This window comes from Asterias amurensis, chromosome 22 (genome assembly GCF_032118995.1).
Source record: "Asterias amurensis chromosome 22, ASM3211899v1".
NCBI lineage: Eukaryota > Metazoa > Echinodermata > Asteroidea > Forcipulatida > Asteriidae > Asterias > Asterias amurensis.
The window spans coordinates 12142617-12161755 of NC_092669.1; the positions used below are offsets into that span (position 1 = coordinate 12142617).

General features: G+C 39.5%; 1 protein-coding gene across 3 annotated transcripts in view; it reads right to left on the reverse strand.

The window, feature by feature from the left end:
- The window catches only part of LOC139953517 (low-density lipoprotein receptor-related protein 4-like), a 46996-nt gene that overhangs the window by 26683 nt on the left and 1174 nt on the right, over nt 1-19139 (reverse strand). The window lies entirely within an intron of this gene.

Here is a 19139-nt window from a genome sequence, read left to right on the forward strand (position 1 = left end):
TGATGAATGCGGATTGGGAAGGGGGCTTAAGTTGGGATGACTATGGGTTTTGGATTGTCAGGTCTTTGGTGAGTATGATGCCTGTTGCCTGTGTGCTGTGTACAAACACACAGGCAAAGTAGCGCAACAATGCTGCAGAGAAATTTGTAGGTTTATTCGATGTCAGTGGTGGAAAATCCAATGTCACAGTGGTGGTAAATGAACTGCACCCACAGCAATTACTCTGGTGGACCGAGCTTTTGATATTAAAAAGCAGTGGACACTATTGGTAATTACTCAAAATAATTATTAGCAAAAAACCTTACTTGGTAATGAGTAATGGGGAGAGGTCGATAGTATAAAACATTGTGAGAATCGGCTCCCTCTGAAGTGGAGTAGTTTTCGATAAAAGAAGTAATTTTCCACGATTTTGATTTCGAGACCTCAAGTTTAGAATTTGAGGTCTCGAAATCAAGCATCTGAAAGCACACAACTTCGTGTGACAAGAGTGTTTTTTCTTTCATAGTTATCTCGCAACTCCACCGACCAATCAAGCTCAAATTTTCACAGGTTTGTTATTTTATGCATATGTTGAGATACGTTAAGTGAGAAGACTGTTCTTTGACAGTTGCCAATAGTGTCCACTGCCTTTAAAGCACTGGACTCTATCCTATATGTGTATTCCGCTGCTGGGGATTGGGCTTTTTAAACACATGTTTAAACACATGCTCCACGCCTTTGGAAACCTGATCCACAAATATGTTCAAGGGAGTCACTTGCAGTTTTCAAGAAACATCTCAAAACTTTCCTGTTCAAATTTATTGATTGCTTTGACTTCTTTTCCCATTAGGCTATCAGTGCCATTATTTATTTGCTTATTGTTCAGTTTCTTGTAAAGCGCTGTGGTACCATGTGTTAGAGCGCTATATAAATGCCTTATGTAATCAACTATTTTCTCAAATCTCTGTTACTTCAGAGGGAGTTGTTTCTTACAATGTTTTATACATGTACTATCAACAGCTCTCTATTGCTCGTTATACCAAGTAATTTTTTATGCTAACCGCTATTTTTTAGTAATAACCAATAGTGTCCATTGCCTTTAAAGGTGGATTACTATGAAAATACAAACACTGTTTATTATTATCATTATTAAATGAAGCCCTCTTCACATTCCTAAGAAAGTTTGTTATCTGAACCCAGGTGTACTCACTCAAAAGGTCCTTTCACACTGAGACAATTTTAATAAGGGACCGCAACTTAAAATAAACCAGATGTTGAAGAATAGCAAATTCTATTTGGTGTTAAAGCTATCCTTGTTAAATAACAATCAAGGGCGTATGTTATCTTTAACAGAGATCCAGATCTTCTCCAAAATAATTTAAACTATGTTTTAAATCACCATGATATTTATTGGTGTGAAAGCTATCCTTATTAAATAATAACCAAGACCCTTATTCTCATGCACAGAACAAGTCACAAATGTTTTAAAAATTAGAAAATGTTTAGTAAATGAACAGTCAATCTGTTTATTTTCTTCACACGACTCGGGAAAGTACTGAGTATACAGTGCTAACACACATTGGTGTATGGGTAAAAACCAAAATGAATATTCTTCACCCACGATTCAAACTTAACATTGATAATATTAAATCATTCAAAATCATACAAAGTCTGTCATTCCATCCCTTTTAAACAAGGGACCTTGGTAAGTTTTTGTTTCAAGATGAAGTCGTGTGAAATGGCACTAATTAAACCCAGGACCCTCGTTAGTACAATGTGAATAGTTCGACCTAATAACAAAGTGTTTAGTGATTGGTCAAACATAACATTTACAATCAATTTAAAACAAGGGACCTTGGTAAGTTTTTGTTTCAAGATGAAGTCGTGTGAAAGCTTGTTTAAAATAATGACAATCGAACAAAGTGACAGTCAACCAGCATCCATTAACAGGGGACCCTCGTTACTGGTGCTCATGTGGAAGGGCACTTTTAGTGTCACCCAAAGTTCTTAAAATTTGCGAGCCGATCGGCATCCATTATTTAACCGAGAACCCTCGTTACTGGTGCTCATGTGAAAGGGCCATTTTAGTCACTGTCAGCTGAGGATCTTATAGGTTTGCCAGCCGATCAGCATCAATTAACAGAGGACCCTTGCTTTTGGTGCTCAGTGAAAGGGCCTTTTTAATGTCTTAGAGGTTTTCCAGCTGACCCGTCACTGTCTTTTTGGGGGAAAAACCATCACAGCTTAGAATGATCTCCAGATTTAAAACCAGAGCAAGGGGCTAGCACAATACTTGGGTCATAATACTAGGAAGGAGGGTCCAGGTTTAGACAATAGAGGGCTGCTCAGGCTGTCTATTGTAAGGGTACTGTGGTATTGTCACCCTCAGGGTATCCTGGTTTATGTAATCCACAGGCCAAATGAAAGTAAAACATGTTTTGCGTCCTCAGTTGCTTCCTTTTTAAAGGCCGTCTCCTTTTTTTTTTCATCTTTAGTTTTAAATGACAATTTTTTATTACAGGGAAATTTGCATCGGGATAAAGAATACTAATTTTGGATCCATGGGTAAAACCAAAGTTAATCGTTGTTTGTCTACCAAAACAAAAATTAAATCTGTTACTGATCTTAGCAAACAAAAACCGGTTTTGAAAAATAGCCCAGCCAGTTTTAGTATTACAACATGTGTCAGGCTGCCATTAAAAAAAACCAAAAAAACTCAAGGTTATTTTTTTTTCCAAAAAGGGAGGACGCTAAACTGTTTTTATTTTATACTTGGCCTAAGTGAAAAAAAGTTGAGTGTAGGAATGAAGATGGGCTGGATATGATTTTCGGCCTCTATAAAGGTGGTGTACAAATCTATGAAATGTATGCAGAGTTACGGTGTACAAATATCGGACAGTGCAAGCTGGCAGGGGCAATGCCACTTTACCTAGTAGAAGTGGCCACTCCAATCAGATTAAGAATTTTTAAGTGGGAACCTAGGTGTGTACAAATATTTATTTTAACTAAGAGTCCACAAACTTATGTACAATGTAATGACAGTCAATTAAGCCCGGTTCATACTTCATGCGAATGCGAAGCGAATTTGACGTGAATTTGACATCACAACCCTCCTTGCGCAGCTATATTCGCAAGTGAGTTGAGCGGAGTTCAACTGCTGCGAACTTTCGTTGCGAATTTGTGACGTCAACATTCGTATCGCATTCGCAGGAAGTATGAACCGGGCTTTACACGCCTGAAATTAACCCTACCATATATACGTACATTATATATTGAACACAGAGGGCAAGGCAATTTCTCTTGCCACTTTTCCGTTTGAGGGGCATCAAAGCCAATCCAAGGGACAGTGCCAAGACAGGACAGGACATGGATACACAGGCCATAAGACCAGGGCACCAACACCAAGATTGGGGCATACATGTACATGCCAGGACTTGGGGCACAAAGGCAAATATTAGGCCGCACAGACAAATACCTGGGCACACATGGCAAGATTGGGGCACATAGCCAATGACCAAGAGCAGACAAATACCTGGGCACACATGGCAAGATTGGGGCACATAGCCAATGACCAAGAGCAGGACACCAAGGCAAAGACCATGGCATCATACCAATACCATGTCTTGGGTAACGACCGAGCCAAAGACCTAGGCACCAAGGCCAAAATCATAGCAGCACTGGCTTTTGCCCCGATGACCCATACAACCTTTCTAAACTTCTTCTCATTTCAGACTGCAGAATGCTCTCCAAATCAAAAACCTTCTCAGCAGAACATTTTTATGCTCAGCAACTCTGTAAACTAAGACTGAAACTTATTTGACCCTTCCAAACTTTGTTGATTGACAGAAAAGTTCTACTTCTCAGACTGCAAAATATTGTCCACAGCTAAAACTTTCTCAGCACCTCTGTAAACTAGAGTGATATGTAATTAAATTTGTAAGTCATAAATTGACTGAGCCCCTGGGAGTTCCCGAGACAGAGGTTGAATTACTAGATACCCAGGTGGGAGTCATGAGAAGGAGGTTGAATTACACAGGTGAGCCATGTTACAGGAAGTCAAAATCTTGAATTACTTTTAAAGGCACTGGACATGTATGGTAATAATATTGTCAAAGACCAGCATTCTCTCTTGGTGTTTCCCTAAATAAGCATAAAATAACAAACCTGTGAAAGCTTGCACTCAATTGGTCGCCAGAGTTGGGAGAGAATATGAACGAAAATACACCCCTGTTGCAAAATTGTGTGTGCCTTCAGATGCCTTACAAAATGCTTCAGACTTGAAGTCTTTTAATATTTGAGTGAGAAAATTTACCTTTTTCTCAAAAACTACATAACTTCAGAGGGGCCATTTCTCACAATGTTTTACACTATCAACAGCTCTTCATTGCTCGTTACCAAGTAAGTTTTTTTGCTTACAGCTATTTAGAGTAACTACCAATAGTGTACAGTGCCTTTAATGGTGCACCTTTCTCTAAAGATGTAAGTGAACATGGCCTTCAAGTCACCTCAACCTGTCCAGGGGTTTGTCCAGGAGTTTGGCAAGCTGTGTAGGGATTGGATATTGGGTTGCTAGGCAACCATCAATCACAGCTGTTCTGACCACCGCCCACCCTGTGCGATGTGAGTTTTTTTACACACCTTGACACAATTGGCTACCAGCTGAGAAATAAATGTGATTTTTTTTTCGAGAAAACGAAGGTGAAAGAAGGTAAATCTAGAAAACAAAAGAATTTACACAGGTGTAACAAATGACCAAGAGTGACATGTTTGAAGTTTCCACAAAAAAACCTTCTGTAGGAATAAAATTGTGCAAGAAAAAGTTCAAACTGGGCCTTTTTTTACAGGGCTACTTTGGAAAAGCTTTTGAAGAAGAAAAGCTTACATTTTGTCACAGCACTTTTATCTAATGATGAAATCACTGGGTCTTTGCTGATAAAGACAGGGGACCAAGGGCTCGAATTTTGGGGTAAAATCCGCAAGATCGCAGGACTTGTAGCTCTCAGAATCTTTACTCGACCGGGATTTTATTTACAAGAGACTAGAATAAAAATGAGAAGAGACCAGAATAAAAATGAGAAGAGACCAGAATCAAAATGAGAAGAGACCAGAATCAAAATGAGAAGAGACCAGAATCAAAATGAGAAGAGACTCGAATCAAAATGAGAAGAGACTGGAATCAAAATGAGAAGAGAAGAGAATCAAAATGAGAAGAGACTCGAATCAAAATGAGAAGAGACTGGAATCAAAATGAGAAGAGACTAGAATCAAAATGAGAAGAGACTAGAATCAAAATGAGAAGAGACTAGAATCAAAATGAGAAGAGAAGAGAATTGAAATAAATTTGTGAGACTCAAACTCAACATTTGAAACGTACTCTTTTGAGACAAAGATATTGATTTTCTAAGACCACTCCATCAGGGACTTGTCTTGTCTTAAGTTTACTGGCTCTACTCTAAACATCATTACATGCTGAAACCACTGGCCTGGAGCGGACTGTCCAGTGTAAAATTTGAGCCTTGGACCACTCTGTGTACACTGGCTCAAGCTGGTTCCATGAAATGAGAAAATGAACAGTCTACAGTAGGGAGTAAGTTACCATGGAATCTGAAGCATGCTGGAAACAACTTCAACAACTTTATTTGGTCATGTCAAGAACCCCTGTCCAGACTGTGAGGTCAGACATGTTGAGACAACCCTGGAACCTCATGGGGCATCTCAAGAGCCCTTCAAGGGGTAGGGACCTCTGAGGGTAGCTGCATGCCCAGACTATGCTCAGACTATCCCCAGGGTTATTTACAACTAACTGTAACCTTTATCTCCATGGCCCAAATCCTTAAAGCAGTTAAGCAGAATATACTGCTTAGCAAATATATATGCCAAGCAAAAAATGGGTGGGGAACAGTCACAACAAGGTTACATGTATTTATAAACAGTTTCTGCTAAGTGAAACTGTTCTGTGCATACATGTCCAACATCATGTAGCATTTATATTTGGCCTTCAAAAAAAGAAGGGAAAAAAACAGAAAAAACACCAACAAGAAAACCCAGTAAGAGGAACTTATGTTGCCGTGGCCCACACAGTCAACTGTCTTGGTATCAGCATCTTAGTGGCAGAGGGAGCAATTTCAGCGATAACAGTCCAGACCTTTTTTATTGAAAATAGAAGATTTCACTGCAACCACCCTTAAGCGGTCAAATGAAAAGATCGTTTGTGCTGGCTGTTGAAAAGCCAAAACTGGTGGGCTGTTGTGGCTCCAGTGGAATGCCTTTCATGTCACTGTCAGTTATTTGTGACTTTTTCGCTGGTTGGTGAATTTACTGTGCAAATGAGAGACCAGTAATTTGTTTGTTTGCAGGGCTCTCTGTTTTGTTGGACGATAGTTTCTTTATAGTGTGTGATGGCTGGTACAGCTTTAGGTTAAGAATGCACGCTTGGGGGCCCAATAAATTAGAAAATAATGTTCAGTGCAAAGAGACCTTCACGGCCACAATGAAACATTTAAATTTGAATTCCTCGGACTACATGTAAAGACAGTGTTGTTTGTCTTGTTGTCAATCTGTGGAGTTCTTTTGTTGAAAGATTGAAAAACACCCTAGGAGTGTAAAATCTCCAACTGAAGGAATGTGTAAGGAACACTGCCACCAAGGGCCCACTTTCATGGAGCTGCTAAGCACAACAAAATTGTGCTTAAACGAAAAAGGCGATACCAGAGCCCAATTTCATTAAGCCTGTAAAGCACAACAAAACTTGCTAAGCACAGAAAAGTATTGCTTTGAAACAGAAACAGGTGACAAATCTTGCTAAGCAAAAAAAGTTCACCAGCCAAAATATTGTACCATTGCAATAAGTGGTACCCTGCTCATTTCTTGCTTAGCAAAGGAACTTGCCAAGGAGAACAGAAGGGATGGACATTTATAATAACACTACAATAAGTTCTTATAGCACTTCATCACATCCATATGGGCTTATCAAAGCGCTCAGTATTTTGTCCTGAAAGGTACAGTGGAGCAAGTTTATTTTTAGTATGAGACCTCAATGGCTTACTTGTAGCACCATATAGGGTTTATAAGGTGCTGTGGCGCAAATACTGCCGATCAAACCATGAATACCAGGGCGAACCTGCTTCACTTTTGGATAGTGCACTGGGTTCCTTTACGTGCAGTTTTACACAACACACGTGACCAACAGCTTTATGTCCCATCCGAAGGACGAAGCAATGGTTAAGTGTCTTGCTTTAAGGACACAAGTGTAACTCAAACCCACACTCTGCTGAACAGAAACACCAGAATTTGAATTCAGTGCTCGTAACAGCTCGTCCAAAAAAACATCATTATTTCTGGTGTATAAACTGCCACTGGCTCTTTTTTTTTTTTTTTTTAAGGGTGTCGGGTTATCACAGGCAGCCATCTTGGCAGCATTAACCTTTGACCCCTTAATCTAAACCTCCTAATCTATCATGATCAGTTTGCTCCCGCCCATTCTGTCTAAACATACAGCTTGAGTCGTTCCATCATTCCGAACACTCAGAATGATGAATTGATACCAAAATGACAGAGCTTGGGAAACTCTTAACATGCTCTGACTTAACCTCTCTCCCCTCATCATTTATCAACTTCTTTTTTTCACATTAAACGCACTGGACACCTTTGGTAATTGTCAAAGACCAGTAAATTCTCACTTGGTGTATCCCAACAATGCAAAAAATAACAAATGTGTTACCAAATTTGACTCAACTGGTCATCGAAGCTGCAACTTGAGAATAATGATAAAAAAACTCCCTTGTTGCACAGATTTGTGTGATTTCAACTTCATTTATATTAAGGCTTCAGATCTGGAGGCTTTTAATATTTGATTGAGAAATTACCTCTTTCTCAAAAACTGTGTTACTTCAGAGGGAGCCAGTTCTCACACTTCACATGTTCAAATACCAACATTTGAGACTCTAACCTAACATTAACAACTCAACATTAAACAAACAACGAGGTAATGTGTTGCTTAAACACTAGAGGATTGGAATGAATTTACTCTTCCAAAAACCAATGATGTACACAAATGTACTTTGTACACAGTACTACACAATGTATCATCAGACATGTACAGGTTGCTTCATTTTTGAAAGGGCAAGGGGAGGGCACCACAGTAGGCATTTTTTTCCCTGGTAAAGCACACCCTATGAGGAACTGGATTTGCAAATTTCTGCTGTAGCTTTACAGGGGCACCAAGGCAATGATCAGGGGGCATGGAGGCTATTACCTTCATTGCCTCTGTGAAGTACCATGCCTGCATCTCAAAATACAGTACCACATCCCCAAAGCATTTTTCTCTCAACAAATAGAATTTAAATTGTGTTTTTCATCACTTGGGAGTGCATTCCACACGGGACACAAACTTAGCACAGGACACGGGACTTAGCCAGTACAATCGTCATAATGACTTGTTGATTACAACTGAACATACAACAAACACAATGTCTGTGAATTTCTCCGCTGGTGGGAAGTGTAGGGGGGGGGGGGACGGATGTAGGGCAATTATTTTGAAGGTGACTTTCAGCGGAGGTTCTTTTGTCACAAATGTTTTAGCTAATGTGTGGCAAAGTACACAACAAACAACCCAAGGGTGTTTGGAGCTTGGTTAACTCTAAACACTAAATTCTTCAAGTGTTTTTCTTCCAGTCTGTGCTCCTGGCCTAGGAAAAACTGACACGTCTACCAAAATTGTTTGAAGGGGCACCTACATATAGACTTGTTGACAAGTCCTTAAATGTTTGTCGCTGTGATAGAGTTCTGACTCTCGCAAGAAAATAATGCCCGATAGGAATACACAAGTTGAGAATTGTATCCAGATTGTATCTAACAGGCATCTCAAATTCAAATTTGGTGGTATAAAAGCTGATATCTTTTTACATAATAAAATTACTTCGCTATAAGTCTAAATCCCCCTTTCACACGAGAGCAATTTAGCAAGGGTTGCTGGCTAAATTGTAGCATGGTTGTAAAATTCACAAAATGTACCTCCTGGGAAAGGACAACAATTTTTACTACTGTCCAGGTTCTCTTGCAAAATCTTATAAAACATTTTACAACCATGCTAAAATAATGCTAGGGACCAGGCAGTTTTAAAGTTGCTGTCGTGTGAATTAGCACTTACACATGTAAGTAAAATGCTTTTCAAACTTCATTATACTATTGAAAGCTACTGTAGGCTTCATACCAAAGGTTTTGAGCGTCATTCATTTTAAGAGGAGTTACCAATCGACTTTATTCCTTCCCTTAACATTTTATGACACACACAACTTCATAACGGACGAAATGTCAACTGAAAACTGTTTCTAAGATTACAGTTTGATCCTATAAGGAGCTTACTGATACTAAGACCTTGGCTCTACAGCAAGACTTTTCCTGTGACGACTCAAGGTTTGTGCTTTATAGGCAGTGGACACTATTGGTAATTACTCAAAATATTAGCAGCATATAACGTTACTAGGTAACGAGTAATGGGGAGAGGTTGATGGAAAGCATTGTGAGAAACGGCTCCCTCTGAAGTAATGTAGTTTTCGAGAAAGAAGTAATTAGATTAATAAGATTTAGAATTTGAGGTCTCAAAATCAAGCATCTGAACGCACACAACTTCGTGTGACAAGAGTGTTTTTTCTTTCATTATTATCTTGCAACTTCGACAACCGATTGAGCTCAAATTTTCACAGGTTTGTTACTTTATGCATATATGTTGAGATACACGAAGTGAGAGGACTGCTCTTTGACAATTACCAATAGTGTCCAGCCTCTTTAAAACAGCAAAGAATAGAAAATGGCATTACGCTTCGACCCTAGCAGAGTCTTTTTCGAAGGTTAATGACAACACATCACAAACATGAACAGGTAACAGCAAACACCGTCACAAAGATTTGCACAAGTTTGTCAATCAAACCTAATGAGTACAGCCATCTGACAGACTTTCCAAAGATTTATAAACTCTTCTCCACTCCATTAAATCAGAGGACAAACACAATAAAACCCATGGGCTTTTTATTTTCCTCGAAGTTAAACAGCCCGTGCCGCAACATTTCAAAATCCACCTGGTGTCGACGGCCGATGAAAGGGTCATCGGTTGTGTTTGGGGAACCCTTAAGATATTCATGGACATCCTATTGTCTCCTCTGACAGGATAAGTTTTCTTTTTTTAAAAAGGTTCCCAACACATGCCAGAGAAGATTTAAGAGTCCACTGACTATTTTAAAACAAACCCTGAGATCTACCCAGTCAAGCAAGTGATTTGGCGATCATTCTGGCGTTAGGATGAAATGCTTTTGAAAAAGATTGGAATGCTGATCCAACCACCCAGTAGAGCAGACCTGAGCACAGTTTATATTATTTCATAATCGCTGTCTAACTACATAACATTTACACTTGATCCACTTAAAAACACTTCTTTTCTTTGGGTCGGGTCTTTGGAATGCTTTAAAGCAAGTCGATTAAATCATAATCATCTGTGGGTTGATTTAAACGTGCTTTTAAATAAAAGAGCTTTCCTCTCCCAGTATTTGACAGTTTGTTTTCTCTTAGTCTTTTTACCATTGCTTTAAAGGCAAGGTACACATTTGGTAATTACTCAAAACAATACATACTAACTTAAAAACTGACTTGGTAACAAGCATTGGAGAGCTGTTGATGGTATAAAACATTGTGAGAAACGGCTCCCTCTGAAACAACGTAGTTTTTGAGAAAGAGGTAATTTCTCACTCAAATATTTCTTTTATTCTTATCTGAAAGCACACAAATTCGTCCAGCAAGGTTTTCTTTTGTTCTGAATCATTTTCTCCCAACTCCGATGACCTATTGGGCTCAAATTTTCACAGGTTTGTTATTTTAAATGCATAATGTTGAGATACACATTTATACACCAAGTGAGAAGCGTGGGATCTGACAATTACCAATAGTGTACCTTCCCTTTAACAACTTTTCGGTCAAGATATTAAATCTAGCAATTTCAAGCAACTTTCTTATAACCTTGCTACATCCATCTTCCAGAAAAACAAATCAGCCCAGAACATTCCTTTAAACCTTCCGAAATGTTTTCCTAAACTGCTCAAGCAAAACAACACATTAAACCCCAACCAGAGTGAAAAAAATACAAGGAACAACACTGAACAATCGGAACAAATGAGTTGCAGCCGGATAAACAAGTTGCTCTCCGCTAAATTTAATCATCGCTCGAACTGGTGTGTGACCAGCTCTGAACAATAGGGGTAACCATTTGCGAACCACTCTCCCCAGCACCCCCAAACTGATAAAAGGGTTTTGAAAAAACAAAACGCAGTCGATTCCGGTTGATGTTAGAAAGTTGCTTGAGGATAGTTTTGTTTTTTAACGCATCAATAAGATTCAACAGGCCTGAACGTTTTTTTCTTCTTATTCTTTCCTGGATTTATCATGCTTGATCGGTTCTATTCACAACCTTCCCAAGAAAAATAAATCACAATTGATGGAGTGAGAGCGAGGGGGGGGGGGGGGGTGATTGAAGCAGAATGAACTAACTAAACCCTGGATTCCCTTTTCAGATTCGTGGGATCATTGTTGTGGACGGCCCTTTTGACAGTCCGCTTTCCTCACACACACTCGTGGAGAGTTTGTTCGCCTCGATTCTCCCTGGAGCGTTTAGTGAGAACAATAGCGGCATAATTCAAGGGTTTTCAAGCAGGCTGCATGGTGCTTTCTCTCCCCTCCACCATATATCCACCTCCCTCTCTGGGCTGCCAGTTGGTGCTGGGTGATTGCAACATGATTATCGATTGCGCAAACTGACTGAGATATATTTCTTAGAAGTCTTGGGAAACTTTCACACAGTGTGTGTGTGTTTTTTAAGAATATAGTGTTTCTTTGGGAAAGGGTTTTTAGACAAACAAATTTACATTACCCAAGTACAGTACACAAAATGTTTTGGAACAATTGTTGCAGTGTGTACAGTTCAATTTAACATACATTGCACACTGTATCTAGATGATGTTTGCATAGCCAGCATTTTATGAGTTGCACCAACACGACCAAAGTGCAACATGGAGAACTTGACAAAATTTTTCAATCAAATTTGGACACCCTTACCGAGTCCTTGTTAAAATTTTGCCTGACACTAAAACAAGTGGCCTCAGACATGTAGTCTAGTGTAAAACAAAAACACCTGGGTGTGCAAGGGCACCGAGGCATTTTTTCCTTGGTTAAGGGCACCCTATGACTGAGGAAATTGTACATTTTCACTGAGAGCATTTCAAGGGCACCAAGGCAATGACCAGGGGGTATTTTAAGGCAATGACTGGGGGCATGGAGGCAATCGCCTTCGTGAAGTATTAGTCCTGAAAACGATTTTGAAAAGAAGATCAACATTTTAAACATTGATTATTCCGACTGGCTCCTCAACAGACCACCAGGCGACCCAATTTAACACAAACAGAGGGCTTCAATAGGGTGCAGTGGAGGGTGACAGGGTTATGGATGAATGGGTGCTTTAGGGGGCTTTTGGGTACCTGGCTACACAAGGAAGCTGAATAAAAGAGGGATGAGCCAGGCGAGTGTAATTGCTTTACAATTCCTGGAGAGGGTGAAGGGAAGGTATTAAGTGTATTTTTTTAGAGGGAGTCGGGTAAACAAGGTTGATTTTCTTTTTTGATTTTTGTTTTTAAAGGCACTGGAAGCGTTTGGTAATTATCAAAGACCAGTATTCTCACTTGGTGTACTCAACTGAACAGATATTGTATACATAAAATAACAAACCTATGAAAAAGGCAAGGGGGTAAGCCAAAAACAAAAAACAGACATCAATGTATTTTGATGTTTGTGTAATAAAGGTAGTAGGCCCTAAACTAAACTACACTAAAACATCCCGTAGAAGATTAATGCTCTCTTTCAAGAAAAGAGACTGTCGGCTACCGAGTAAAGCTAGTCGAGTTTTGGTCCCCTTAAATCAGAGTTTAATGGCACCCAGTTTGATCGTTTACCGAAATGAACATCATGAAAGGGTAAGGGGTCGATCTCGTAAAACATTTATTTACCCTGGATCTTATTGTCCTAATTGTTGACATCAAAGTCTGAACCAATTTTACCACCTGGGGGGTTCAGCACTAACTTTAAAGGGGGAAAGACAGGCATGGCACAGGCCTTGGACTTCGCTCGTGGAGAGACGTAGCAATTTTCATCTGGTAAGGGGCACTTTTATGAGGAAAATGTAAACTTGTATTGAAACTTTGCAAAGGGCACTTTGACCGGCCTGTACATGTGTCTACAAAACACAAACTCCTCCAGGAAAAAAACAACTAAACATGTATGGGGGGGGGGGGAGAGAAGTTTTCAGAGCGCAGCACCAAAGCTTTGGAACTCCCTCCCGGACACTGTGAAACTCTCCAAATCACTCAACACATTCAAGAACAGTTTAAAAACTCATTTTCATAGAGAAGCTTTTTGTTAAGTTTATTTTCTTATTTTGTTGTTTGCTACTTTCATTACTTGTTGTTCCTTTGTAGAGTACATGTAGCGCTATGAGCGCCGCTTGTGGCGAATACCAGCGCTTTATTAAGTGTTCATTATTATTATTATTATATTCTCCTTGGTAAAGACCACTCTACAGTGTGAGGAAATTGTAAATTTCTACTGGAGCATTAACGGGCACCAAGGCAAAAACCAGGGGTCATGGAGGCAATCGCCTTTGTATCCTCCATGAATCAGGCCGTGCCCTGGTATTGGTTTCACTGGGTACTAGGCAATGAAAAATTTCACACGGTAAATCCGCCTCTGATCCAATCCCTTCATTTCAAAAGAAGAATGTGCTATTTTTGATAACATTTTACAATATTTCGCAAACAAACTCGCACCTCTTTTTCGGAATGTTTATATTATTATTATTGTTATGACGATACCATTGACGAGAAAGTTGTTTTCTTACTGAAGTTCTCGCCTGTATTTGCCCTCCCAGGTTGTACTCGCCAATCATTTTCATTCATCAAAACAACTTCACACTCCTGAAAATACTCCCGCAGAAAAAAAAAACTCACCAAAGAACAGGGGAAAAAACAAGTTGTTGACAAAAACTACACAGTACCCGTTTTAGAAAACTTCATCATGTGCAAGTAACATGTTTACAAAACGCGCCTGGAAGGGAGACGAAAACAAATATGGTTTTATTGTTATTCTGATTTAAGCACGTACATGTACACCCTTTTCCCTTGGGACTATTTCTCATGTTGGGATTTGTTTACCAATGTGTAAAAGTGTTGCTCGAGTAAACAATTCCTCTACCCACGCTACATTTTGTTAGAGCAAACATTCTCAAAATAATTTTATACAAAATAGCTAAAATTTGCCGGTATGTCTCATGAAATGTGAGCAGTATGTGTCACAAATCTGTTTTTTATTTTTTATTTTTTTTAATTCCCCCTCCCTTTTTTTTTTTTTTTTTTTGGGGGGGGGGGGGGGGTGTGTTTTATATAGCGTTGTAAACAAAAGGTTTCCAAACCCTTTTATTTAAGGCCCTACCAGGTGAAACAACCAGGTGAAAACAAGTTAAAGAATGTCGGCTCTTTTTGCAAGTTCTTTTACATTTCTAAAGACTAGGAGCTGGCGTCATCATGGGAAAAACATTTCCTTGTGTTTTCTTCAAAAACCATCCCATAAATTATGCTGTTAAAAGTTTCAAAAAAGTGACAATCGCGGAGATTTTATTACAAACACATGCTGCTGTGCTGGAAAAAGCTACACCGGCCAATTTCATTCTTGCACGGCTGCAGTCAGTCTGTGAACTTAAAAAAGTTAATGGCCATTTTAACTTTTTTTTTTGTTTAATATATGCCATGGGTTCATGTTGGTTGGTAGCAGCATACTCTATGGTAGCAGTTAACAACAGCTCGAGTTTCTATTTTCCTCACTAAAGAAAGTGGCTGTTCTACTGTCAGTAAAACATGTTTTTATCAAGTTCCGATTTCTGCATGCAATCAATCACTGTGACCAGTGACAGCTACTATTAAAATATTCAAAGGGGGAAAAAAGAGACAGTTGAATCCCTGATCAGGCAACCATGAAGCAGTTGGCAGTGGTTGAAAGTTGCGACAAACACAAAAAATCAAACCAGCTTTTGCAAATAATACGTTGAAATTGAGAGGAATTGATGTTTGGGTGGGCGACAATGCCAACAGATTTGTGAATGGATGGAAAGCGCAACTTATTGTCCGATATCCACTTTTGTGTGAAGTACATGTATAAGCTGGCTACGCTTCTTGCGCCGCAACTGATCCGCGGAGATTATGTGATAAAAGCGCGGGATTTCCACATTGTTAATCCGATACTTTGTAAAAATGTATCGAGAAAGAGAGAAAAACAATTATGTAAACGGAGACACAAGTTCTGCAGTACTGGTTTTTTTTTCCATCAGGATTTTGATTTAGGATCCAGCGAGCATGACTTGAACACAACAATCTTTATCCGCTCAATAGGTGCTTATTTCTATGCAATTGAAACATCAGTGATTTGTGAAGTTGACAAATGTTAATCCTGAGCTTTCCCTGATACTTCATGAAGTATCAGGCCTGAGGATGAGAACAATCATCTTTACATTTGTAAAAAGAAAACTTTTTGATAAAAATTGCACAATTTCTTTTGGGGTCACTACCAGACTGATGTACATGTAAAACCCTACCTTTAAAATGAAAGGAAAACAATTGTAGGGCAACTCATGGGCAACCCAACCCGCCCAATCAAGCTCAGACTTTTTGAGACACCTGTTTTACTCCTGTCAAAGGTGAACCCAGCTTTTATCCCATTATCTACATGGTGTCATAATGCTTTGTGTAAACAGGGAGGTAGAACAAACAAACCTGGCTGTCAATGGCAGTTCATAAATCAACCCCTATAATACTGTACTGAAAGGCAGTGGACGCTATTGGTAATTACTCAAAATAATTATTATCACAAAACCTGACTTGGTAACAAGTAATGGGGAGAGGTTGATAGTATAAAACATGAGCGTAGTTTACGAGAGAGAGGTAATTTTTATCGAAATTGATTTTGAGACCTCAGATTTAGAATTTGAGGTCTCGAAATCAAGCATCTGAAAGCGCACAACTCCGTGTGACAAGCGTGTTTTTTCTTTTATTGAAATCAAATTCATGGAAAATTCATTCTTTCTCGAAAACTACGTCACTTCAGAGGGAGCCGTTTCTCACAATGTTTTATACTACCAACCTCTCCCCCATTACTCGTTACCAAGTTTTATGCTAATAAATTATTGTTAATAATTATTTAAACCAGTGTAATTTTCGAGCACCAATCTTGACAGATGTCCCTACACCTCTCTACAAATACATACATCATGTAGGACCTACTTCATCCAAAATACCTCAAGTTGGAAGTCAACAACCCCAATGTCTCCATGGACATTCCCTTTATACTGATGCTCAGACGACAGAAACACGCTAGTTTTTCGGTGGCCTCTAATTGGTCATTGATGTCCCTAGCACTAAGCGACATTTAACGACTGACGTGATCTTGTCACTCATCATAAGACAACTTGACATCAAGTCTGTCTCTGATTACTTCTAGATCTGGAAAAGTCTTCAACTTCATGTCTCTTTGTCAACTCAAACAAGGCCCCCCCCCCAACCTAGCCTGCTAATACACTTAAAATTCTTACCACATAACATGAAGGTGTTTTTACTTAACTGTCCAAGTTTAGTAGTTGTCAGAGACTAGGCTTAATACTTCACGGAGGCAACAAAGGCTGTTGCCTCCATGCCCCCTGGTCATTGCCTTGGTGCCCTTGAAATGATAGCCGAAATTTACAATTTCCTCAAAGGGTGCCCTTTACCAAGGAGAAAATGCAGTTGCCCTTTCAAACCGAAGCATGCCATTGCCTGAAGTATTCTCATACATGTCATACGGTGCAGGCCTGTATGTTTTAGAAAGGGCAAGGGCACCGAGGCATTTTCTCCTTGGTAAAGGGAACCATATGAGGAAAATGTAAACTTCAAGGGCACTGCAAATGCAATGACCAGGGGCATGGAGGCAATCGCCTTCATTGCCTCCGTGAAGTACCAGGCCTGCGGTGTGTCCCAACCCAGGCATAACTTCTGTAAAAATCTTGGCTCAATTGGTCATCAAAGTTGCAAAATAACGAAAGAAAAACGCACCCTGCTTGTTGCACTAATTTGTGTTCCAGTTGTCTCAGTCTGTGAAAGGCTTCAGGCCTGGTGAAGTCTTTCTCAGATTCAAATATTTTAGCGTGAAACTACCTCTCAAAAACTATTATTTCAAAAGATGTCGTTTCTCACAATGATTTATACTAATACTACCAATAACTCCTTTAAAAAATTATTGCTACCATACCAGTTAAGTTGTGGTCAGTGACAGCATTATGACAACATGATTTATTGTAGACCAGGGAACCATACAGATGTATCAAATTTACTCTTGAAAGTTGCAATAACCCTCGGGCTAAGTCAGAACAAGTTCATGATGTTACTGAAACTATTCCTCTGAGAATTCAGCTCTTTTAAAGGGAGGGTATACCTTCTCTATGGACGTACCATTGGTTATTATTTACAATAAAAAAACTTCGCAAAAGGTCTCGTTTTTAAGATCGCCTAAAAACCTGAGCAAATAATTTGGTTACCACACAGCAGGCCTGTATGCTTCGTTTTTGAAATGGCAAGGGCACCAGGGCATTTTCTCCATGGTAAAGCCTTTACTAAAGGGCAAGAAAATTCTGCTCAAGCATTTCGAGGGCCTCAAGGCAATGACCAGGGGGCATGGAGGCTATCGCCTTTGTTGGTTCAGTGAAGTATCAGGCCTGATTAATCCCCATTACGAAATCAAGATTCTCTATGAAGCGTTACGTGGAAAGACATCAGATTAAACAATTTGAGCATACTAATAAAGATAATTTGGGGGGCTAATCATCCTTACTCGCAGCTAAAGAGCTGAATTGCGTAGGACGCGTCTACAACGTGTTCGTGAAGCAGGCATGCAAGGGCGCCTTTGGCTGCCAGCCACATCAACCCATTATGTACAGGCCTACTGGCCCTTTAAAGAGGGGGGGGGGGGATGGAGCGGACCCCAGTGCAGCAATTTATCTCTTCAAATAGTCTGCCAGCCTTGCATTACTGTCACACTCTTAAGTTGTAGGGTGTAACAAACTGGTTTTGGTTTACAGATTGTGTTTGTACAATATGGGTCAGGGGGCAATCTACCCCTGGTTCTTCAAGACAGATTTATCAAAATCATTCTACATACGTTAGTTTAAATTTTCAGGCCTGTTTCTCTTTGGTAAAGACCCAATGGGGAAATTGTAAACAACTGTAGACAAAAGGGCTCGAATCGAAGGCAATTATCAGGGGCATGGAGGCAATTGCCTTTGTGAAGTATTAAACCTGAATCTTGACACAAGCAGGATTGGCGAAAGATTTGTCTATCAATGGTGCTGGGGCCCAGGATACAGAGTGGATTGGACCGTTTCACGGGGCTAGATTGGTGGGGGTGCTTTTATTGCTAAATATGAGGATTCATAAAAGCTGTGTTCTCATTGGACTTTTATTTGTAAAAAAGTACAGCGACTTTTCTTTAGAATGATAACATTTAATCCAACGGGGACGCTTGGTAGACTGACCCCCTGTCAACTTATCATGACCGACTGACCGTTATAAATGTAAAATATAACAGGCCAAAAGAGGTCACGGTGACTTAAGAGGGCCGCTAAAAACGCTGTAAAACGTTACGAGCAAACTTCGCAGAATATAAACTTCTCGAGGTGGGAACGCCAATAGAATTACATGTATACTAAAACTTCAGTGTTTTTTTTAGATCAATTTTTTAAAATTTACAATTTAAACTATCACAAAATGCATCCAGGGGCGCACCAGAACAAACAATTATTTGTCTTCAGCTTTTAAGGACCATGAGTCACAAAAGTCAAATTATATGTTTTCTTGTAAAAAGCCCAGCGTGAAATATGCAACTCCCATTTTCTCCGGCCGTGAGAATGGGAAATATAATTGAAACCTGCAGAGAAAGGAACAGGTTTAGAGACCCCTGCTTAGTGCTAGAGCTAGCTGCACAAAAATAGTTTCAACTCTAAGGTACAGAATTGAGGTACATAATAAAAAAATATAATAATTTACCCTTTACGG